Below are 25,938 nucleotides of genomic sequence, written 5' to 3' on the forward strand. Positions count from 1 at the left end.
ACCAAGAACTTCCTGACATTTGGACGGAATCTTGGCTTTGAGACAAATCTAGGTGATGTTAGCTGTCTGCAAAAGTCTACAATACCACAGAATCCATCAGAGACAGTGTTAAAGGCTGCAGTTTCAATAAAGAAATTCAATCTTTATTGGAGTATGTTTGAATCCCAAATTTAATTTTCATTACATTAGTTTTGTACACTAAACAACATATTTGTAAAGGAATTAAGTTGTGTAAAGGATAAACTGAATTTATATGATCCATGCCTTTTCAACTGAAACTGTTATGTTGTTGTTTATCACAAGTGAGGTTAATATTAGACAAAAGAAACTTCTGGAAAATATTAATACATGTTGAATGCTGTTTTAACATGCATAAGATCAATTTTTCAGGGACCACAGTGTTCATGCACTTGCTTAAAAGTCCTTCCTGCACTACTCCTCTCAGGAAGTTTGCATAAATCCATTAACTATTATGCTACCAAATAAAATGAAACCCTGACACATTCCTCACCAAACAGCCTTCTTAAAAAATGGTTGAAGTCATAAGTTAAATGTATCTGTGATTTACAACACCAAATGGCTGCAACTTGCTGATCACTCTTACTGCCACTAAATGTTAACTACTCTCTGTTTCAGACTCCCTTGATTGGGATCATTGTGGGATACATAAGTGTTTGGACCCAAGCGCATATGAACAAAAGCACACATTGTTTGCCCTCCTGTGGTGAGTACTTTGATACTGTAACAAAACTTCAACAGCAAGTGTGACAGTGAGGGAGGGCAGCTGAAGCAGTCAAATGGATGTGCTCTGGGGAAAAAAATTCTTTGGAGGAAGATGGGCACATGGAAAGAAGGAATAGAGAGACAAAGGACTCCTCAGCTCAGTGTCAACCACAGGCTTCATTCCATGTAAATAACCAAAATACTTACTGAGTCATAGAGTCTTGATGGCACAGAAACAGACCCTTCAGTCCAACTAGTTCATGCCGACTGTGTTCTCAAACTAACCTAGCCCTGCCTGCTCATGAACTTATCCAAATGTCTTTGAAATGCTGTAACTGTATCTGCATCCACCACTCCCTCAGGCAGTCTATTCCACACACTAACTACGCTCTATGTGAAAATGTTGCTGTTCATGTGTTTTTTTAAAACTTTCTTCTCACCTTAAAAATATGCCCCCTAGTTTTGAAGTCCCCACCCTAGAGGAAAGGGCCTTGTTACCCACCTTAGCTATAACCCTCATGATTTTATAAGATCACCCCTTAACCCCCTACAATCCAGGTGCAAAAACGTCCTAATCTATCAAGCCTATTTTTATAACTCAAACCCACCATTTCTGGCAACATCCTGATAAATCTTCTCTAAACCCTCTCCAATTTAGTAATATCCTTCCCATAGCAGGGTTACCAAAACTGAAAACAGATCTCAAGAAGAGGTCTCACCAATATGCTGTACAACCTCAACAACTGTCCCTACTCCTACACTCAAAGGTCTGAGCAATGAGGGCAAGCATGTTAAATGCCTTCTTTGTTTAACTTTAATTTCTCTGACCTGATGACCATTGGAATAAAGAATCCCTGCTTAATGATCATTTGTGTGTTCAAATATCAAGTTATGATGCAATTTAAGATCATTCGATATAAAGTCGACTGAAGTAAAAGAATTCTGGAGAAGCCAAAGTGTTTATTCAAAATCTTTGAAGTTGTATTTTTACTCTGTTGTTGGCTGTGGTGGCATGATTTGGAATTCTGAATATGAAAACAGAACTCAGTTTGTAGCCTCACAATAATAGATCACCATAAAACAATTCGTTAACAGAAAGGCCAGTCAAAAGAAATGACTGTTATCGTTCAGGCAAATACTCTGTGTAACCTTTGGTGAGAAGTTCAAAATTGGAATCTCCTGGTATCTACATGAGAAGATTGATTGCTGACCTTGTTTCAAAACATAATGTTTCAATCATCACTTTGAAATGGCAAATTCAGGGCGATAGATTGCCCTTTCAAGGTGATGCTAGAAAAGCCTTCTTTCAAGGAGAGGCTCTTGAGTACACTTGCTATATGAACGTCTTATCTGCTCATTTTCTCTATTTCCTTTCAACTCTCATGAAATGTTAGAATAAATCAGATAAAAGTCACTTAGCCCTGAAGCATATGAATCTTTGGGTAATTCCAGAATTCCAGTGCACAACAGAATTCCTCAGAATATGGGAGATCATCAAGAGTGCCATTTTTCTAAAGGATCTAAAGAAAGGTGCAATGTCTTTAACTGAGAAATGCAAAGAAAATACATTAAAAAAACTTTCACTGACGACATTGAAGTGTAGTAGGAGCAGTCTGAGGCAGGGTAACAGCTACTCATGGACATGTACGGTTGCAATGGATTTGAAAAGGAAAATTGAAAGAAAAGATTTGTATTTATTTTGCAAACATTTATAGTTTCAGGATGCTACAAAGTGCTTTACAGCTGTGAAGTACTCTTTTAAAGCATGGTTTAAAAGCAAAGATTGAATAGGAGCCTGAAACAGACAGGACTAATCAGCAGGTTAGTGGGACTGGGAATGGGCAGGAAGTTCATAGAGACATAGAGATGTACAGCATGGAAACAGACCCTTTGGTCCAACTCTTTCATGCTGACCAGATATACCAAACCAATTTAGTCTCACCCAACAGCACCGGGCCCATATCCCTCCAAACCCTTCCTATTCAGATACCCATTCAGATGTATTTTAAATGTTGCAATTGTACTAGCCTTCACCACTTCTTCTAGCAGCTCATTCCATACACGTGCTACCCTCTGCATGAAAAAGTTGCTCCTTAGGTCTCTTTTATATCTTTCCCCTCTCACCCTAAACCTACGCCCTCTAGTTCTGGACTCCCCAACCCCAGGGAAAAGATCTTATCTATTTACCCTATCCATGCCCCTCATGATTTTATAAACCTTTGTAAGGTCACCCCTCAGCCTCTGACGCTCCAGGGAAAACAGCCTATTCAATGACTCCCTATAGCTCAAATCCTCCAACCCTGGCAATATTCTTGTAAATCTTTTCTGAACCCTTTCAAGTTTCACAACATCCTTCCAATAGGATGGAGACTAGAATTGCATGCAATATTCCAAAAATAGCCTAACCAATATCCTGTACATCCGCAGCATGACCTCCCAACTCCTGTATTCAATACACCGACCAATAAAGGAAAACATATCAAATGCCTTCTTCACTATCCTATCTACCTGAAACTCCAGGAGCTATGAACCTGCACTACAAGGTGTCTTTGTTCAGCAACATTTCCTTGGACCTTGCCATTAAGTGTATAAGTCTTGCTAAGATTTGCTTTCCCAAAATATAGCACCTCGCATTTATCTAAATTAAACTCCATCTGCCACTCCTCAGCCCATTGACCCATCTGATCAAGATCCTGTTGTAATCTGAGGTAACCTTCTTCACTGTCCACCAAACTTCCAATTTTGGTATCATCTGCAAACTTACTAACTATATCTCTTATGCTCACATCCAAATCATTTACATAAATGATGAAAATTAGTGGAACCAGCACCGATCCTTGTGGCACTCCACTGGTCACAGGCCTCCAGTCTGAAAAACAACTCTCCAGCACCACCCTTTGTCTCCTATCTTTGAACCAGTTCTGTGTCCAAATGGCTAGTTCTCCCTATATTCCATGAGATCTAACCTTGCTAACCAGTCTCCCATGGGGAAGTTTATCGAATGCCTTACTGAAGTCCATATAGATCACGTCCACCGCTCTGCCCTCATCAATCCTCTTTGTTACTTCTTCAAAAAACTCAATCAAGTTTGTGAAACATGATTTCCCAAGCACAAAGGCATGTTGACTATCCCTATTCAGTCCTTGCCTTTCCAAATACATGTACACCCTGTCCCTCAGGATTCCCTCCGTCAACTTGCCCACCACTGAGGTCAGGTTTAACCGGTCTATAGTTCCCTGGTTTGTCCTTACCACTTTTTTTAAATAGTGGCACCACGTTAGCCCAACCTCCCGCCTTCCAGCATCTCACCTGTGACTATCGATGAAATAAATATCTTGTAATCACTTCCCTAGCTTTCTACAGAGTTCTTGGGTACACCTGATCAAGTCCTGGAGATATATCCACTTTTACGCATTTCAAGACATCCATCTCTTCCTCCTCTGTAATATGGAAGTACAGAGATGTACCTATGCTTCCTCACACGTCATCAACTGTATCCGTTGCACCCGAGTAGTCTCCTCTACATCTGGTACACAGGACACCAACTTGCGGATCGTTTCAGAGAACATCTCCGGGACACCCGCACCAACCAACCCCACCGCCCCGTGGCTGAACATTTTAATTCCCTGCCCCACTCTAACAAGGAAACACAGGCATGGGCCGCCTCCATCGTCAAATCCTAATCACCCAAAATCTGGATCAAGAAAGCCTCATATTCTGCCTTGGGACCCTGCAACCACACAAGACCAATGTGGATTTCAACAGTTTCCTCATTTCCCCTCCCCCAACCTTATCCCAGTCCCAAGCCTCCAACTCGGCACCGCCCTCTTGATACCTGTCCATTGTCCTTCCTATCCACCGCTCCACCCTCCTCTCCGACCTATCACCTTCCCCTCTCACCTTCACCTACCTAACACATGCCCAGCTACCTTTGCCCCAACCCCACCCCTCTCCCATTTATCTCTCAGCCCCCCCTGTCCACAAGCCTCATTCCTGATGAAGGGCTTATGTCCAAAACATCGACTCTCCTGCTCCTTGGATGCTGCCTGACCTGCTGTGCGTTTCCAGCACCACACTCTCGACTCATGGACAGAGACCCTAAAATTGACACTCAACCCAAAATAACATAAGGTTAGCCAATGCTTTTTTGTAATTGCATCTTAGAGGCTGGGGAAGGTAAGAGAGGTCAATGTTTCGGGTCAATAAAAGAGAAATGTTGATTGTGGGCTGGACTTATCGAGTACCTAAGCACCTAAATGCCACTGCTCTGAGCTGTGTTAAAAAGATAGGTTGACAGACCCCATTGGGGGATGTCAACTTCTAAAGACCAGGGATGGAATGGTTAAAGAGGATGACCTTGAGTATGGTGAGGTCATAGATGCTGAAAGGTCCAGGGCCCTGCAAAAAGGAGCCATAGAATCATAGTGTCCTACAGCATGTAACAGACACTTTGGTCCAATCAGACCATGTCAACTATAATCCCAAACCAAACTGGTCCTACCTGCCTGAGCTTGGCCCTTTTCAATGCAAATATTTCTTATTCATGTACTTAGCCAAATGTCTTTTAAACGTTGTAACTGTACCCACATCCCCCACATCCTCTGGAGGTTCATTCCCACATTAGGTGTAAAAAGGTTGTCCCTCCTGTCTTTTTAAAATTTTTCTCCTCTCACCTTAAAAATATGCCCCTAGTCTTAAATCCCCAACTCCAAGGGAGTTTATCTATACTCCTCAATGTTTCATAAATAAGATCATCCCTCAACCTGCTACTCTCGGGTGAAAAATGTCCAACTTCTACTTACAAATCTAAACAAGGAAGCTTTCACTCTCCCTTGTTTAACATAACTCCGTGCAATTGAAGTTACCAGTTTGCTGACCATTATAGGATTCCCCTTGCTGAACAGATAATACTAAGGATAGACTGAGACCTTTAAGTAGCCATTATAGTCCACAATGTTCCCAATAGATTGACAGTTGGGCTGTCTGACAGCTCCCCAGTTGCATATATAGTTGCTGTGGGGCAGGAGTGGAGAGATATGCTGTCGGCAAGGTGCCTGCTTGATTTTACATACATCCCACTTTCAAACACACCAGTAAAAGAGCATATAAATCGAGCCTTCTATTGTTCTCCAGTATTTTCAACATTTTCTGCTTTAATTTCAGATTTCCAATTTCTGGAGTGTTGATATTTTATTGGATAAGGGAGGACTTTTGTTCAAGCTCTTGTCAGAAAGGCAGGATCACCCCCAGCATAAGACTAACATGGTGCTGCACAGAAGCTTAAGTCTCCATTAAACGTCGGGATCATTTGCTCTCAGGCAAGAATGCTACCACTAAGCCAAGGCAGCAGGTTAAGAACAATAAACATTAAATGTAGAAAAAACATCCCAAGGTACATCACAGAGATGAAAGACAAAAAACAATGACTGTTGAGTCAAAGATAAAAACATTGTAATTGATGCAAACATATGAATTAGAAGCAGCAGCTCTCCATTTAGCTCCTTGACCCAGATTCGCCATTAGATAAAATCATGGCTGATCTGGTTATAGCCATAAATCTATATTCCTGCCCACCCCCTGTATCTATTGACTCTCTTCTTGGTTTACTGACCCTACTTCCACTACTCTCTGGGCAAGAGAATTCCATAGACTAGGAATTATTTAAATAAGAAAAAAAAATCCTCATTTACATTTTTCAAAACATGACCTCTATTGTATCCAAGTCTTGTTCAACGTGACCTTCAAAGAAAAGGAAGAGGTAATTAAGTAGGACAATTTAGGGTCAATGTGGCCAAGATAGCAAACCACATAGAGTCGAGTGATGGAGGTTACACATGTGACCAGAGTCATCTAAGCAAGCAGCTTGCAGCCAGTTTTAAGGCTGGATATAATCATAGATGAAGAAAGTCAAGGCAGTGGAGGAATTTAAACACAAGGTTAGAATTTTTCAGAATTTTGAATCTCAGGGAGAACAGAGGATTGATACAGGTCAGAGGGACTTCGAGAAGGAAAAGAAACGATCACCAGACCTTTTGATGAACTGAAGATTATTGATGAAAAACTACATGGCAGGGGAAGGAAGGGAATTAAGTAGTTGAGTCTGAGTATAAATTTGTGTTACAACAATTGATGAGCTAAGTCATGATGGAGGCAAATGACTTATTAAAGGTAGGAATGTGCAATCTTTCTAGTATAAACACGTGAACTTAGGAATTAGGTGCAGAAGCTGGCAAATAGTTGAAAATTCGAAATAGAATTTGTCTTCAATAGGCCTAAAATGTTGTCTAAATGCTTGTAATAGAAATTTTTTTTTTGTGTGGCCTGTAATGGCCGACACTGTGGACTATAATGGCTACTTAAAGGTCCAATTCTATCCCCACCAGTATTATCTGCTCAGCAAAGGGAGTCTCATACTAGTCTGCAAACCGTTAACTTTAATTGCGTGGGACTTGTGTTAAACAAGGGAGAGTGAAAGCTTCCTTGTTTGATTTGTAAGGAGAAGCTAGATATTACGATGATACATTTTCATGATGTTCACTTTATTGCTATTCCACTACAAATCTTAAAATAAAACCAAGAACTGCAGTTGCAGGAAATCTGAAATAAAAACAGAAATTACTGGAGAAACTCAGGAGGTCTGGCAGCATCTGTGGAGAGAAAACAGAGTCAATGTTTTGAGCTTTACAGAATGTCCTGAGTTTCTCCAACAATATCTGCTTTGTTCCATCAGAAACCTTCCTTGCCTTCTGCCCAAAACACAGTCCGGTCACATTGAGAGCTATTCCTACTTAAACAACACATTTGGGAGTGGGGTCTGGATGGGAGATTATTGCTGGATTATGAAATAAATTGAGGGTTTGGTTAAGAAAAAGAAGGAAGCATATGTCAGGTATAGACAGGATAGATTGAGTGAATCCTTAGAAGAGTATAAAGGCAGTAGGAGTATACTTAATGGGAAATCAGAAGGGCAAAAAGGGGATATGAGATAGCTTTGGCAAATAGAATTAAGGAGAATCCAAAGAGTTTTTACAAATACATTAAGAACAAAAGGGTAACTAGGGAGAGAATTGGGCCCATCAAAGATCAGCAAGGTGACTTTTGAGTGGATCCGCAAAAAATGGGGGAGATACTAAACGAGTATTTTGCATCAGTATTTACTGTGGAAAAGGACATGGAAGATATAGAATGTAAAGAAATAGGTGTGACATCTTGAAAAATGTCCATATTGCAGAGGAGGAAGTGCTGGATGTCTTCAAATGCATAAAGGTGGATAAATCCCCAGGACCGGATCAGGTGTACCCGAGAACTCTGTGGGAAGTTAGGAAAGTGATTGCTGAGCCTCTTGCTAGGATATTTGTATCATCGATAGTCACAGGTGAGGTGCTGGAAGACTGGAGGTTGGCTAATATGGTGCCACTGTTTAAGAAAGGTGGTAAGGACAAGCCAAAACACTATAGACCGGTGAGCCTGGCGTCGGTGGTGGGCAAGTTGATGGGGGGAGTCCTGAGGGACAGGATGTACAAGTATTTGGAAAGGCAAGGACTGATTAGGGCTAGTCTACATGGCTTTGTGCGTGGGAAATCATGTCTCACAAACTTGATTGAGTTTTTTGAAGAAGTAACAAAGAGGATTGATGAGGGTAGAGCAGTAGATGTGATCTATATGGACTTCAGTAGGGCGTTCGACAAGGTTCCCCATGGGAGACTGGTTAGCAAGGTTAGATCTCACGGAATACAGAGAGAACTAGCCATTTGGATACAGAACTGGCACAAAGGTAGAAGACCTTTGATGGTGGTGGTGGAGGATTGTTTTTCAGACTGGAGGCCTGTGACCAGTGGAGTGCCACAAGGATCAGTACTGGGTCCTCTACTTTTCATAATTTATATAAATGATTTGGATGTGAGCATAAGAGGTACAGTTAGTAAGTTTGCAGATGACACCAAAATTGGAGGTGTAGTAGACTGTGAAGAAGGTTACCTCAGATTACAACAGGATCTGGACCAGATGAGCCAATGGTCCGAGAAAGAGCATATGCAATTTAATTCAGATAAATCCGAGGTGCTGCGTTTTGAGAAAGCAAATCTTAGCGTAACTTATACATTTAATGGCAAGGTCATGGGAAGTGTTGTTGAACAAAGAGATTTTGGCGTGCAGGTTCATAGCTCCTTGAAAGTGGAGTCACAGGTAGATAGGATAGTGAAGAAGGCATTTGGTATGCTTTCCTTTATTGATCAGTGTATTGAGTACAGGAGTTGGGACGTCATGTTGTGGCTGTACAGGACATTGGTTAGGCCACTGTTGGAATATTGCATGCAATTCTGGTCTCCTTCATTTCAGAAAGATGTTGTGAAACTTGAAAGGGTTCAGAAAAGATTTACAAGGATGTCACCAGGGTTGGGGGATTTGAGCTATAGGGAGAGGCTGAACAGGCTGGGCTGTTTTCCCTGGTGCGTTGAAGGCTGAGGGGTGACCTTATAGAGGTTTACAAAATTATGACGGGCATGGATAGGGTAAATAGGCAAAGTCTTTTCCCTGGGGTGGGGGAGTCCAGAACTAGAGGGCATAGGTTTAGGGTGAGAGGGCAAAGATAAAAAACAGACCTAATTGGCTACTTTTTCATGTAGAGGATAGTACGTATATGGAATGAGCTGTCAGAGGAAGTGGTGGAGTCTGATACAATTGCAAGATTTAAAAGGCACTTGGATGGGTATATGAATAGGAAGGGTTTGGAGGGATATGGGCCGGTTGCTGGCAGGTGGGACTAGATTGGGTTGGGATATCTGGTCGGCATGGATGGGTTGGACCGAAGGGTCTGTTCCATGCTGTACAGCTCTATGACTCTATGACATTATAATGGAGGCTTCATTCAGGGCAATCCTCCTAACGTGTAAATAAATCCATTAAGTATGCAAGGAAAATAGGAAAATAGCAATGATCATCATTACCAAGAAGAATGATGCCTGGCATGTTCCTATTTCATGTGAATGTTTTCTAAAAAGTAAACTCTAATTCAGATTTCAATGACAGAAGTTTGATATAGCTAATTACAAAGATTTCTGTCTACAAAAGTGAAATATATTCGAGCCTTCCTTTGCATGAGTTTGGTATTCTTCACTGGAAATGTTTCTCACTTCAGCTGTACTATAAATAAATAAATTGGATTTGTCTTTCCTGAATTTCATTGTTCTTCTATTTGTTCTTGTAGTGCTGGAAAGGCAGCAAACTGTATTTTCAAAAACTTATTAAATTGTTACAACAGATACAGAAAATGATTTTCAGCCAAAAAAAAACTTTAATCAATCACTGCCTTTATAGCAATCTAGAAAACAGCAGTTAAATAATAGAGATGGGGGAAATGCTAGAATCTGACATGTTCTTTTAATAAGCATTTATTGTCAATCCAATCACACCTATCTGAATACTGAAAGATACATCATTTGAAGTCAATTGTAGATAGTAAATGCTCAGTTGACCTTCAAGATGTCATTGCATTGATAATGCCACACTAATTTAAAGCACAAGCATTAAAAAAAAAGCTATCAATAAATATTCTACAAATGTGTACAGAGTATAAATTTAAAATAATACATGATGTCTTCATTTGAGTTCAATTTCATGTCGGTGGTTCTACCAGAGATGAATACACAGTTGCATTATTTTTGCTGTAAAAGTTAAGTTTGTGCATGATCAAATGACATATTCGCACATCGGCATCTATTCTTCTTGAGAGTCAATAATAGAAACCAAGGGTTAGATTTTCCAGCCACACCTGAGGAAAGGCAGTAATTCTCCAACAACCATCCGACTGTAATGCATTGATCCTAGCTGCTTTTGCAAGGCCAGCTGCTTTTCCACAATTTGGATGGACAGTTGAGGTTGGCTTTGAATGCTCAACAGAGAAGGTCAGCAATTAAATTAAAGTGCTCATTTTAAGGCAAATGATGCCCTACAGGGATTAAAATGCTGATTTCCTTCATAAAAAGACATACGGCACCAAAACGACCTTTTGTCCAACCAGTCCATGCTGAACATAATCCCAAACTAAGATATTCCCACCTCCCTGCTCCGGGCCCACATCTCTCCAACCCTTTCCTATTCATGTACTTATCTAAATATCTTTTAAATGTTGCAACTTTGCTCCATCTACTACTTCCTCAGGAAGTTCATTCCACATGTGCACCACCCTCTGTGTAAAGAAATTGCCCCTCCTGTCTTTTTTAAAATCTCTCTCCTCTCACCTTAAAAATGTGCCCTCTGGTCTTAAAATCCCCCATCCTATGGAAGAGGCACCTACCATTAACCCTATCTATGCCCCTCATGATTTTATAAACATCTATAAGGTCACCTCTCAACCTCCTGTGCTCCAGTGAAAAAAGGTTCCAGCCCATCCAACCCATTTTTATAACTTAAACCTTGAATAACCAGCAACATCCTGGTTGATGACATGAATCTGACAATTTCTGCCCTCTGACAACTGCAGCTAGATACTGCATGTTAATCTCAGGTGTTCTCACAATAGATAACACTATCGTCTGGGTGTCCACTGACCCTAATCATATGCATGCAGTTCTGCTTGTAAATGTGGCTGAAAGGGTATCAGCAGGAAGCCAAAACCTGCTTTTGTTTGAGCCTGTTCAACTTTCAATGATTCTCCACATCTTCTTTACAAGAACTGTGGTAAAATGCGAGTTCTGCTGAGGAGATCCACCAAAAAATGGCTGTGCATTAACTTTTACCATGAATATAAGCACCAAATGTAAACTCAAAATAAAGCAAGAGGTAAGGTTCAAAAACAAATTAAATACAGAATGAGAGAAAGCCTAAGAGCAAGAAACACACTAAAAAATGTATGTGGACACTGCATGGCATTGCTTTGTCCAATTCAGAGTATTGGTGTTTGTTAAAATCATCAAACCTCTGTCACTTATTATTTGTAAAACGTCAGCTATTTATAATGTTTACATTATGTCGCATGCCAATATTTCTTTATTTTGTTGCAAGTTACATAAAGTAATGGGAGAGGGCTGTAACTGCATTCAAGGTACCTTAAGCATTGATGCTTCAGTTTAAGTTTTGACTGCCATGTGTGATTGACTTCATCACAATTTATTTGGGGATGTAACTGATATTTTTGGTATAAAGTTCAGCTTCAGTAAAGGCAGTCTCTCAAAATTGTATTGTTCATAGTTAGATTTTAAATTTCCTTCCTAACAGTGGTTAGCACTATTGCCTCACAGCACTAGGGACCCAGGTTCAACTCCAGCCTCAGGCAAATGTCTACGTGGAGTTTGCACATTCTCCCTGTGTCTGTGGTACTCTGGTTTCCTCCCACAGTCCAAAGATGTGCAGGATATGTGAATTAGCCATGGGAAATGCAGGGTTACAGGGATAAGATAAAGGGGTGGGTCTAGGAAGTATGCTATTCAGAAGGTTAGTGTGGGCTCGATGGGCTGAAAGGCCTGCATCCACACTGTAAGCATTCTGTGATTCCGATTCTACTGCATTGGATCTTTCAGATAACAATTGAAAAACTGTTTCTGGGGCTGCCCTGACTCAAGCTGTGTAAATTTTGCTGAATGAGAGAATGTTTGGATTGAAAAAACTTTCAGGTTAAAAACAAATGCCAGAAATATCTCCAGCTGCATGCACTTGAACTCAAAGTTACTGAATCTAAGGTAGAGCAGTAGATACCATCACATGGGAGCAAAGACAGGACCTTTGGAAAGCAGGTCCAAGGGTTGATTAATCCACCAGCAGCAAGAGAAAAAGAGAAACAGAAAATAAATATTGTCACCAGGTGACTATCCATCAGGTTGAGAAGAGTAAGAAGAAAATACCAATGTTCTCAAGAGGCATGAGCAAATCCAGTTTCAATCTTGAGCACTTGTTGTAGCAATAATATCAGGGAGACCATGGCACTGTTTAAAAAGTGACCACACAAGAGAACAAGTGGTAAAAGTACTAGAACGTGGCCGCATTACAAATTGAATATTGAGAAGACTAAACTGTGTTATGTACCTACTGAGAGTAAGCGATATATGGTGTCGGCACAGAACTGTTTCAGAGGGAAGGGTTCAGCATGCCATTATGGTTCAAGTTGGAATCAACATGATGAGGAATTGGATTTGGCTCTTGCAGAAAGACATTAAGAGTCAGATTAAAAAGCTAGAGCACAAAGATGGTATTCTGAAGACTGCCAGCAATGGCATGCGTCAGCCGGCTCAGGAACAACTAGAAAAGGGAAGTTAAAATGCAGTTTGGACCAATGATATGGCAATAAATTGTTGTAAACTAATATTTATGGAATGGATCTTCTGCCAAACAGAACCACTTCAACAGGAAATGATGTAGTGGTCCCATGACATAGACAGTCAGCAACAGCAGCGGTAGGGGTAACATGCATATAGGAGGAGAAAGTGAGGTCTGCAGATGCTGGAGATCAGAGATGGAAATGTGTTGCTGGAAAAGCGCAGCAGGTCAGGCAGCATCTAGGGAACAGGAGAATCGACGTTTCGGGCATTAGCCCTTCTTCAGTAACATGCATATAACCTAGTTTCTCAGTGAATACTACATGTCAGATGAGTTGTACATTTATATCAAAGAGAAGAACATAACTGAAATCACTCATCTCCTGTTCGATGAGAACAACTCTGACACTGGAGTGAATCATACCAATGATTAGGCTACATCTGGACAGAACTCAGGCCAATATCTATGCACAGAGGTTAGCTTAGAACTGTGGGGAAGGTTTCAAATCAAGATAGCGGGAAAAAGAGCAAAGCCAGGAAGCAGCTTGAATGGAAAAATAAATGGAGTTTGAAAAATTGAAACCAGTTATGCAGGACACATTTATAAAACACAAGAACACAATATTGGAAAAAGCAAAAGTAGACAAACAGTAAAACCTGAAGAAATTAAAATGTACTGGCATTGATGTGCAGAGTATAGTGTGCAATTTTGAGACTGTTATGTATTGAGAAATGGTCTAAAATAAATTCATTTGGCTTGAGATGCACAATATCATTGGAAGTTAACGATGACTGCTGAACAAAAGAATAAAAGCTAAAAAATAAAATTTGAAAAGATAAACTCAAAGAAAATAATCAAAAAATGTTCTCTGGTCGGGAAGCAAGTTGGGAAGAATTCTAAGAGTGGCCATGAGCAGACCCTGACAAACTTATAGAGTTGTCCATTATGATTATCAAGAAAAACTTGTAAAGTTATCTCTAAAAATCCAGAAAGAAGAAAGTTGAAGGATGATCTGCAGACCCTTCAAAATTATGAAACATTATGCTCAGTGAATGATGATAAAGAAGGTACATACTTTAAGATAACCATAAGAATCAACAGTTCGTAAATTATCTTTTTAAGCTTGTGTTAGAATATAATGTTCTCACCATAGCTTGTTGTTAAAGCAGAGTCCGTATATTATTTTGAAAGGCAATTGGATAGGTGTCCAAACTTCAGGAGAGTGAACAAATAAAATTCAGGAGTTAGGTTACTTGCCAGAGAACACCTGGCCTCTGACCTGCTTTTGGAGCTGCAGTATTTATGTGGCTGGTCTAGATCAGTTTCTGGTCAATGGCAATCAATATAATGGTGTACTAGTTAACCAGCTGAGGGAGGGTGGTAATCAGCTGGATGTTTCCTTGTCCAAATTTGACCTGATGCTATGAGAGTTCATAGTGTCTGGAGTCAATATTGTGGACACCCAAGACCATTCCCTCTCAATTGTTTTTCATTTACGGTCACCTCTGGGGAATCTGCCCAGCCAGAGGGACAGGGCACACTCAGAAATAGTGATCTGTGTCACTGGTTGGAACATATATTGTGGGAGCATGACTATATAAGGCTGTTGTTGAATTAGTATGAGTCAGATCTCCCAATTCTGTCACAAATCTCCAATGTGTTAGTGAAGATAACTATGCAGGGCTGGATGTGATCTTGTGACAAGGTGGAGGACAAGTATTCTCATTGATTTTATTCTTATTTTTTTTTTTGTTAAAGAGTTTAGTGGCTTTAGTCTTTCTCTTAGCATTGAGAGTGTGGTGCTGGAAAAGCACAGCAGGTCAGGCAGCATCCAAGGAGCAGGAAAATCGACGTTTCGGATATAAGCCCTTCACTTAGCGTTTTGATACAAACTGAATGGTTTGCTTGGCCACTTCAGAGGACAGTTAAGAGTCAACCACAATACTGCTGGTCTGAAGACACATGCCAGTCTGACTGGGTAAAAACAATCAAATTCTTTCCATCAGGGACATCAGAGAACTAGATCAGTTTTTATGGTCAGTTTTTATGCTAACCCTAACAGTTACAGCCTGGTGATTGAAAAAGTTGACCTCTTACTGTTGAAACTTTACATGGATGTGGTGTATAGCCTTGAGCAGCTGTAGGGTCATGATTTGACTGTAGGCTGTTGGATTAGGGACTGATACAGACTGGCAACTGGCTATGTGGTACTAGCAATATGGATTCATGCTTGGGATAATGGGTTGAATGTCAGTACTGAAGCAAAGTCACTTAGCATCGCCCATGACGTTTCACAGAGATCGTTCTGGTAAGGATTTCACCTCTATTCACTGTGTCATGATATGGCAAGTGATTGCAGTGGTCTTCATTGGACATTAAAAGCCTAGAACAGCATTGAAGTCTTCTGGCTATTCAAGTAATCAATCCATGAAATAATCTTTTTACCATCACTCTCCCCATTCAGGAAACAACGATAAAATTATTTTGAAAATGTTAACATAAAGCAAATGAAAGATTAGGGCATACACTTGGGTGAAGGGAAAACCTCCTATTCTGAGAAAAACACATTTAGCATTTTAAAAAATCTATTAATCATGTCACAGCATTCTATGATTATAACCTTATTTGTTCTGTGACTGTTTGTTGTTCCTCAAATGTTCTTAATCACATCATTGTTAAAAACTTAGGTCTCAATTGTACAGTTACATGTTTTAACTAAACTCTGAGCTGGACGTGCCATTGTTTTAATATTGCATTAGAAAGTTACATCAGATCCTGAAGATGAGGATAAATCTTCACTAATTTTGCCACTAGAGTTTTCTAATTAACATGCTTCAACTAGTTCCAACATAAGTGTTTCGTTAACTCTCTACCTCAATTGACAAGACTTGCTTCTACTGGACTTGCATTAACCTTCAAAAGAATACATTTTGTAAATGGAACTTTGAAAACTGCATTGCAGGCAATATTTTAGTTTGAGCATTCACACAAGACTTGAAGAGCTAATGGTGTTCTTATTCTTGATCACACAGATTGTAGCATCTTTCATTTTGGCACATGAAAAAAGAATCACTCCAGCCTTTCTAGTAAATCATGATTCTGTCCAGGATTTAGGTGGTGCTTATCTACCTGGTATTTACATTGACCTCCACTTTGCTGACTTGTTCGGCTGTCTGCAATTCCTCAACATCTGACACAGTATACACTCCAGAGAGAGGGAACTGACCAGAGAATACACAAATAATGGCTGATCCAACATTCTTTTGTGTCTGCCTGCTGCTCACTTCTGAGCAGTTGTTGTTTAAACTCCAGCAGGACAGCCCAGTGTTCTTGAAAGAAGTTGAATCTATTTCTGTCATCCCACAAAAGCCGTAATTCAACATTGTCAAAAACAAATCTTGCTGTCGAAATTTTAACATTCTCCAGACTTCAGGCAAGTATTTTAGGTGCTGTCTTTAACCTCTTTCCTACTTATTCTTAAGAAATTTGGCTGAATTTATTACAAACTTTGTTATGAGGTGATTGGTTTCAAATTTATTAACTTTTGTGACTCTTGTTAAGATTTTGTGCCTTAAAGAAAAGCAGATATGACCAAAGGTTGTTGGCCAGTCTAAAATGTGGATATGACTTGGAGAAATTTATTTCAGTGTCTTCAGACTCAGTGTTAGAACTATTGGTCTTATTGGGATCAAACCCTCTCGAATCATTATAAATTAGATTCAGTGCCAATCTTGTTTAATCTCTTCAATCTGTACAGATGTGTTTGCTATTCCATCTCTATGCACGCTAAACCTAGGGAGCAGCATCAAGATAAGAAAGAGGAAAGGGGCAATGTTAGACCATGAGCAAAGTATGAATTTATTGGATTGAGAAATGAGGAAGAGAAAGCATCACTGGGAATTCTCTGATTCAGGTTAAGAGGTAAAATGGAAGCCAAACAAGGACAGAGTGAGAATTGTGTGTTTGAACATGTCAGGTTGAAGAGGATGGTGATTAAAATGAAAATGTCTAAAGTTATAATTGCCATATTTTTGGAATGTAACTTCTAAATTAGGAATTAAGTATTAAATGTAAGATAAATGGGCAAAAAAACCTGAAAGATTGGTAAACTAATTGAGTCTATCTACCATTCAAAAGATAATCTTAGTTAGTAAGATCAGAGAGATTGACAAGGTTCCCCATGAGACATTGGTTAGCGAGGTTACATCTCATGGAACACAAGGATCACTAGCCATTTGGATACAGAACTAGCTTGAAGGTAGAAGACAGAGGGTGGTGGAGGAGGGTTGTTTTTCAGACTGGAGGCCTGTAACCAGTGGAGTGCCACAAGGATCAGTGCTGGGTTCACTACTTTTTGTCATTCATATAAATAATTTGGATATGATCATAAGAGGTATAGTTAGTAAGTTTGCAGATGACACTAAAATTGGAGATGTAGTGGACAGCGAAAAAAGATACCTCAGATTACAACAGGATCTTGATCAGATGGGCTAATGGGCTGATGGAGTTTAACTTAGATAAATGCAAGGTGCTGCATTTTGGGAAATCAAATCTTAGCAGGACTTATATACTTAATGGTAAGGTCCTCGGGAGAGTTGCTGAACAAAAAGACCATGAAGTGCAGGTTCATAGCTCCTTGCAAGTAGATTCACAGATAGATAGGATAGTGAAGGAGGTGTTTGGTATGCTTTCATTAATTGGTCAGAGCATTGAGTATAAGAGTTGGGAGTTCATGTTGCAGCTGTACAGGACATTGGTTAGGCTTCTTTTGGAATATTGCATGCAATTCTGGTCTCCTTCCTATAAGAAGGATGTTGTAAAACTTGACAGGATTCAGAAAGGATTTACAAGGACGTTGCCAGGTATGGAGGATGTGAGCTACAGGGAGAGGCTGACAGACTGGGGCTATTTTTCCTGGAGTGTCAGAGGCTGAGGGATGGCCTTATAGAGGTTTATAAAATAATGAGGGGCATAGATAGGATAAATAGACAAAGCCTTTTCCCTGAGGTGGGGGAGTTCAGAACTAGAGGGCAAAGGTTTAGGGTGAGAGGGGAAAGATATAAAAGGGACCTAAGGGGCAACATTTACAGGCAGAGGGTGGTGCGTATGTGGAATGAGCTGCTGAGGAAGTGGTGGATGCTGGTACAATTGCAACATTTAAAAGGCATTTGGATGAGTATATGAATAGGAAGGGTTTAGAGGAATATAGGCAAAGTGCTGACAAGTGGGACTAGATTAGGTTGTGATATCTGGTCGGCATGGATGGGTTGGACCAATGGGTCTGTTTCCATGCTCTCTATGACTCTTTGATTGTAAGTACGAAAGCAAATCACAATGGATGGCTGTTCTCTAAGTCTAACTGAGATGAGATGTCAACAGTTGTTCTCATAAGATTTAAATAGACCATGTGGGACCCAGATCAAAGAAAGGTCTTGAAGTATCCATATAGTTTTCAGATTGAAGGATATTAAAAAAGTGTGGATAATAGGTTTGAATGTCTGAGAGATTCCAGTGTTGCCATGCACCTGGGAATAGGATATCCTTTTGTGTTATTTTCTATGTTTTCTCATAGTAAAGTAAATGAACGCTACAAAAACAATTTAAGGAAAACATTGGAATGTTAAGACTATTAATTTGGGTTTCTATTTGGGAACAGGCCGTGAATGTCACTGATTGAGAGTGGAGCTTTGATTAGGGAGGTCTTTATTGATTTACCTGTGTTTGCTTGCCAAGAGAATGTGGTTCACTTTAGTTTTGTTAGGGAAAGGCAGCTGGAAATTCTGCTTTAGTTGAGTTCCACCAGTGCCTTATGACAGAAAACCGTTAACAAAGTCAGTTTGGGAAGTTATGGGGAGACAATTGGATACCTGCCAGCAAGAGTAATAATCAGCTCAGACATCCATCCACCATTGTCAGATTGATAAAGGAAAAGGTGGAAGTTCGCACAGGCGAACAGTTAATAAAGGACCTCCACAGTGTATGACCTCAGAGGGATAGGTAGAATATTGAAAAGAATCCAAGTAAATCACGAAAGGCTGTGACATACTTAGCCATGATCTCACTTAATGGCAGAGCAGTCTCTACAGGCTGAATAGTCTACTTCTGCTCCTACATCTTGTGCTCTTACACTTTTTGTGTTGATACTAGAAAAAGTGAATAATCCTTCTAAGTTTCATAAGATAAGGAAACTCATGAGGGAAAGTGAAATACAGGAGTGAGTTTGTAGTGTATTATTTATAACTTGTAGTGTTAAGTTAGTAGTGTTTAACTCATTTAATTATTTTTGATATACAATAAGATGTCACTGCTTTTGTTTAAAACCATGTAATCTGATGGCATTGTTCTTTTGGTTAATTGCGGTGTTTCCTTCTTTAATCTTTGCAATCCCTAATAAAATGGCAACAATATTCACTAACACACTTACCAAAGGAGAGACGTCAATCTATTAAGTAATTAAAAATATTTCTTAATGTAACAACCTCCCTGAATTGGCCTAACAAGAGTTGGCAAAGTAAAACAGAAATCTGACTGATGTTATTAAAACAGGAGGCAGTTTGAAAAATAGCGATAAATTTGCAAGGTAACAATTTATAAAGGACATGAAAGAGCAGAGTTTGGAAATTATCTGGAAATTTGCAAAGACACAAGTATCACAGACATCATTTGCGTATGGTTGATAATGATTGTTTAGAAAGAGATAAGGACAGTACTTGAGAAAAGGTGACCACGTATTGTATGAGTAAAAATGGGGCCAGGTAGAAAAGTTGAATGTTTTAAACCCATCCAGGATCACAGGTATCTCCATGATGTACAGCACTACTCAGACAGCTGTTCTCGCTGCATTCTGAGATTCACATTCAGTGACATATGATGCTACAAACACATCCTCAACCTTTCTCTCAATCAGCACCCCCTCACACTATCTCAAAGCTGCCCTGCGCTTCAAGTTCCATTTCATTCTTTGACTCATTTGACATCATCCACTTGCTTGTTCCTCTTTCATAATCCTCCACATCCACTAGCAGTCCCCATTATCGACATAAATAACATCAAAACCTAGCCACCATACACAAAGCACAAGTCAGGAGTGTGATGAAATACACCCCACTTGCCTGGATGAGTGCAGCTCCAACAACACTCAAGAAGCTTGACACCATTCAGAAAGAAAGCAGCCTGCTTAATTGGACCACATCCTCAATCATTCACTCCCTTTACTCCCGACATTCAGTAACAGCAGTGTGTGCTATCGACAAGATGCAGAAATTAGTCAAAGACAGTACCTTCCAAACCCACAACCACTTCCATCTTGAAGAACAACAATAGCAGATATATGGGAACTTCATCAACTGCAAGTTCCCCTCCAAGCCACTCAACATCCTGAATTGGAAATATGTCACTGTGCCTTCAGTGTCATGGAATTCCCTCCCTGTCGGTCCTGTGGGTCAATCCAAGCAGGTGCAATGGAATGGTTCAAGAAGTCAGCTCACCACCACCTTCTCAAGAACAACTAGGTTCAGGCAATAAATGTTGGCCAACCAGCCATGCCCACGACCCATGGGTTAATATTTTAAAAAAAACTCCTGACTGCTATCAGTTCAGAAGAAAGGTTGCTGGACTCAAAACATTAACATTGTTTTCTCTTCACAGCTGCTGCCAGACCTGCTGAGCTCCAGTAATTTCTGATTTTGTTTCAGATCTCCAGAATTTGCAGTTCTTTGTTCTATGTTAGTGTGTAATTCACTGCCACATCTCTTCCTGAAGAAGTTCTGCTCCTCTCTCTGGCAGGATTTCCGTTTTAATCCTTCTTCTTGTTAACTATCATTACTTTTGTTTTTGCTCCCCATTTTTGACAAGGTATTTGCTGAAACACGCTTCCACAGCCACATCTCATTCCTCAGTGACATCCACTGGTTCAGACACACCCTACACGGATTCCATCTGTAATTTCATCTTTCATGTTTTGAATCTACCATGATCACAGATGTCTCTATGATGCAGAGGTCTCCTTAGACAACTGTTCTCACCATGTCCTGAGATCAGCACACAGTACCATGTGCCACCCAATGTACACTCATGATTTCTCGCTCCATCAGAACTACCTCACACTGTTCTGCACCCCACCCCATTCCATTTCACTATTCAGCTCATTTGATGTTATCAGCTCACTTCTTCCCACCCCATCCCACCAACATTTTGACCCCTCATCATCAGCAGAAATACCATCATTTCCTAGCTGCAATCAGTTTTAAAGATGGTCACTAGACTCAAAACATAAACTCTGTACCTTCTTCACACATGCTACAGTTCAGCTGTTTCTCCAGCAATTCTGTTTTTGCTCATCTCAGATCTCCAACACCCACAGTCGCTTGTTTTGTTTGGCAGTTTATTACAAATGGAGAAAGAGGGCGTCGATATGTTTTTTGAATGGAATGGGCTCAGAGTGGTGTTTGGAAAGAAACTAGAGCTAAATAAGTATTTCGAGCTCTGGGGAAAGGGGGAGTCAGGTGAGGGAGGGGCAAGGCAGGTCAGCAAGCTATAAAGAAGCCGGTAAACTCCATTTGTTTATAGAAGTTGAACTGTTGTCAAAAAATAAGAAAATAAATATCTGAGAGACATCATCTACATTTTTATATATTTAACTTCTATTAAACTTATATATACATAAATATTAAACTAACAAAATAAGCTTTATTTACCTTTTCCTGTTATATATTATAGTCATATCATGAGCATCCCTCCACCTTTGAAAGGTGATGGACATTCTGATGATCCATTTATTGGGTTAAGCCTACACTTTGTTCTTTGCAATGTCCTTTTGAAAACAATTTTAAGGTGAGGAGCACTTCAGAAAAGGATTAATTGGTTCAAAGTGTTTGCTGACACCAACAATCCTCCGATAATATTTGACAGCTCGTATTCACCTTTGAATTTTTTTCATTCTGGACATGTGCATACATTTGCACAATTAAAAATTTTTTTTTAGAATTACAAAACAAATATTTTGCTTACTACTTTTTTACATGCGTCCATCTATACATTCATGGAGTAATAGAGATGTACAGCACAGAAACAGATCCTTTCATCCAAGTCATCCATGCCGACCAGATATCCTAACCTAATCTATGCTCATTTGCCAGCACTTGGCTGATATCCCTCTAAACCCTTCCCATTCATATACCCATCTAGCTGCCTTTTAAATGCTGTAATTGTACCAGCCTCCACCATTTCCTCTGGCAGCTCATTCCATACACGCACCACCCTTTGTGTGAAAAAGTTGCCCCTTATGTCCGTTTTATGATTCATTCAAATCTGTTCATTTGTGTGTGTTTGCTAGCTTTAATCGCTCTGTTTAAAATTTTGGTCGATAATTATCGCTTATACTGCCCATGCTTGCGGGTATCAACAAATACAGTTTAGTTGGTATTAATACGTTATTAAATTCTAAGAAATACCAGTGCGACCATCGGTTTTCATGGAGATGAATAGCTGATACATAAAAGACCAAGAGAGAGCTATTTGCATTGAGGTTGATTTTCATCACATTCTTCCTTTTTCAGCAGTACAGAATAATGACAATTCATGCAAAGAAACAAAGGACAAGATATGTCCATATGGCAGTCTATAGACTGGTTATGTAATTTAAATAGGTCTCTCAGAATAGAGCACAGGCTGTGTTACCATGTGTTGGAAAGGAAAGGACACTGAATTCTGGAAGAGTGAGGTATGTGGTTTGGATAGTACCCACCACCGCTGTGGAAATATTTTTACCTAAGTTGTAAAGTGTGAAGTAATACATTTTGGGAGCACTAATAAGGCAATGGAATACATGTTGAATGTGTTGAATGGTAGAACTCTAGGAATTATTAAAAGTCAGAGGGATCTTTGTATATATTCATAGATCCTTGAAGGCAGAAGGACAGGTAACTAAGGTAATTAAGGCATTTTGGATACTTGCCTTTATTAGTCAAGGCACAGAATACAAGAGTAAAGAGGTTCTGATGGATGTGAAGATGATGTTAGTTAGACTACAGTTGGATTACAATATGTAGTTCTAATTTCCTCAATATTGGAATGACATGATTGCACTAGAGCGGGCGCAGAAGAGATAAACCAGGATGTTGCCTAAATTGAATGATTCAGCTATGAAGAGAAACTAGATAGGCTGGGATTATTTTCCTTAGAGCAAACAATGGTGAGGGGAGACCTGACTGAGGTAAAAAAGAAGCTCTGAGGGGCATAGACATGAAAGATAGTGAGAAACATTTTCCCTTAGTAGAGGGGTCATTAACCAGGGGCACAGTTTTAAGGTCATGAGCAGGAGATTTAAAGGGAATTTGATGATTTTTCTTTCACCCAGAGGGCAACGGATGTCTTGACTTCATACCTAAAAGGCAAGAAGCAAGAACCATCAAGACATTTAAGAAATATTTTGATGAGCACTTGAAATGCCATAGCAGACAAGGCTATGGGCTAAGTGATCGTAAATGGGACTAGAACAGATAGATAGAATATAGAACAATACAGCATAGGAATGATCCTTCAGCCCACAATGTTGTGCAGGACATGACGCAGATTAAACTAATCCCTTCTGTCTGCCCTTGGTCCATATCTCATCATTCCTTGCATATTCATGTGCATATCTACAAGTCCCTTAAATGCCCCTATTGCATCTGGCTCCACCACCATACTGACAGCACATTCAAGACACCTACCACACTGTATAAACAATTTGCCCTTCACATCCTTTGAATTTTCACCTCCTCACCTTCAAAGTATGCCCCCCAGTCTTCGACATTTCAGACACTTGATGATTTTGTAGACACAATGGACTGAAAGACCTTTTTCCATATTGTAATAACTCAATGATTCTAAAGTGTAGAATTAACATGAATTTTTGCTTTATGACTTACCATGCACACAAAAATTACTTCTCTCGACGTAATCATTGTCCACCGTTTGGAGATAAACAGAACACCTACTGCTTCCATCACATGCAGCAGCCAATAACGGCAGCTTTACTGTGGTGAAATCTTTGATTATGGCAGATTTACAGCAGCATTTTGTGCATTCTGAATCGTGGCATTTGCACAGCCTGGGAAAAAAAGCCCGCAGCTGTTGAACAGTGTTATTTTTAAATCAGTGACATCTCCATGAGCTGAGACTGTCTTATAACATTCCTGCACATCCACAGAGTAAATTCAAAATTCCTTGCTCATGAGAAAAAGGAGGTGATGGTTTGCAGCTCTGTAGTGAGGGCTTTGAAGTCAGCAGAAGGGGAGTGCAATAATGGAAATAGAGAGAGCTTTGTCTCAGGATGGTTCTTTTATGCATTCCCACTGGTGGAGAGCTTTTCCAGGGATACACTGGGAAGGGGATTACTTCCCGTTCTATGGAGATAGATAATCGATTATCATTGACATGACACCTTTTGGGATAAGTTATTCAACCTCGCCACAATGTTGCTTTCAGGATGCATCAGAATCGACTGAGATGCAGGGCTGCACTTGCAGTTTTACACACAATAGGCTCCTGATTTTAATGATGCCAATGTGAACAGTTGCCAAGTAGGCACCAGCCACTTGCACAGAGGCAAAGAGAAAGAAAAGACACTGGACAATCTGAAGTTTATTAACTAGTTCTAACTTAATTTAATATCCCAGCAACTGCTTGGAAATTGATAAAACTATGTATCTTAATATTATTCTATTTATTTCTCATGCTACACTGCTGAAAAGTGCATCAATCCCAATTTATTAATCTGCCAGAGTAGGCCATTTCATAAATTCTTGCTCAGGGCACGTGAAGCATGATGACTGCCAAGGATGACAATTGTTAGGGAAAAGGGCCACAATTGACTGAAGAGACAGAGGGAGCTAAGCTCCACCACAAAAAGAGATGCAGGAGATATATAAGTGAACATGCAACAGGCAGTCAAGAAGGCAAATGGGTACACATTATTTATTAATTTGTGATGTGGGCATGATTGTCTGGACAGCATTTATTGCCCATCCCTAGTTGACCTTGAGATGGTGGTGGTCAGTTGCCTTCTTGAACTACCGCAGCTTAACCCACAATACCATTAGTGAGGAAATTCTAGAATTTTGACCCAGCAACACTGAAGGAATGGCAATATACTTCCAAATAAGAGTAATGAACTTGTGGAATTATCTGCCACAGGAAGCGGTTGAGGCCAAAATATTGAATGTTTTTAAGAAGGAGTTAGATATAGGCTACAGAGATCAAAGAGTATGGGGAGAAAGGGTAACAGGGTACTGAGTTGGATGTCAAGAGTGTATGCTGGAAAAGCACAGCTGGTCAGGCAGCATCTGAGGAGCAGATTGGAGGTGTAGTGGACAGCCAAGAGGGTTACCTCAGATTACAACAGGATCTGGACCAAATGGGCCAATGGGCTGGGAAGTGGTAGATGGAGTTTAATTCAGATAAATGCGAGGTGCTGCATTTTGAGAAAGCAAATCTTAGCAGGACTTACACACTTAATGGTAAGGTCCTAGGGAGTGTTGCTGAACAAAGAGACCTTGGAGTGCAGGTTCATAGCTCCTTGAAAGTGGAGTTGCAGGTAGATAGGATAGTGAAGATGATGTTTGGTATGCTTTCCTTTATTGGTCAGAGTATTGACTACAGGAGTTGGGAGGTCATGTTGTGGCTGTACAGGACATTGGTTAGGCCACTGTTGGAATATTGCGTGCAATTCTGGTCTCCTTCCTATCGGAAAGATGTTGTGAAACTTGAAAGGGTTCAGAAAAGATTTACAAGGATGTTGCCAGGGTTGGAGTATTTGAGTTATAGGGAGAGGCTGAACAGGCTGGGGCTGTTTTCCCTGGAACGTCGGTAGCTGAGGGGTGACCTTATAGAGGTTTACAAAATTATGAGGAGCATGGATAGGATAAATAGACAAAGTCTTTTCCCTGGGGTCGGGGAGTCCAGAACTAGAGGGCATAGGTTTAG

General features: G+C 40.1%; 1 long non-coding RNA gene across 1 annotated transcript in view; it reads right to left on the reverse strand.

The window, feature by feature from the left end:
• The window catches only part of LOC148148974 (uncharacterized), a 155,319-nt gene extending 131,318 nt beyond the window's left edge, over positions 1 to 24,001 (reverse strand). The window contains exon 1 of the long non-coding RNA XR_015758461.1: positions 23,883 to 24,001. This is a non-coding gene — a long non-coding RNA (uncharacterized LOC148148974). The remainder of the gene's footprint in view (positions 1 to 23,882) is intronic.
• Positions 24,002 to 25,938: the final 1,937 nt, after the last annotated feature.

Source organism: Chiloscyllium plagiosum, unplaced genomic scaffold (genome assembly GCF_037043375.1).
Source record: "Chiloscyllium plagiosum isolate Xiang-an unplaced genomic scaffold, Cpla_swu_hap1 HiC_scaffold_10, whole genome shotgun sequence".
Classification (NCBI taxonomy): Eukaryota; Metazoa; Chordata; class Chondrichthyes; order Orectolobiformes; family Hemiscylliidae; genus Chiloscyllium; species Chiloscyllium plagiosum.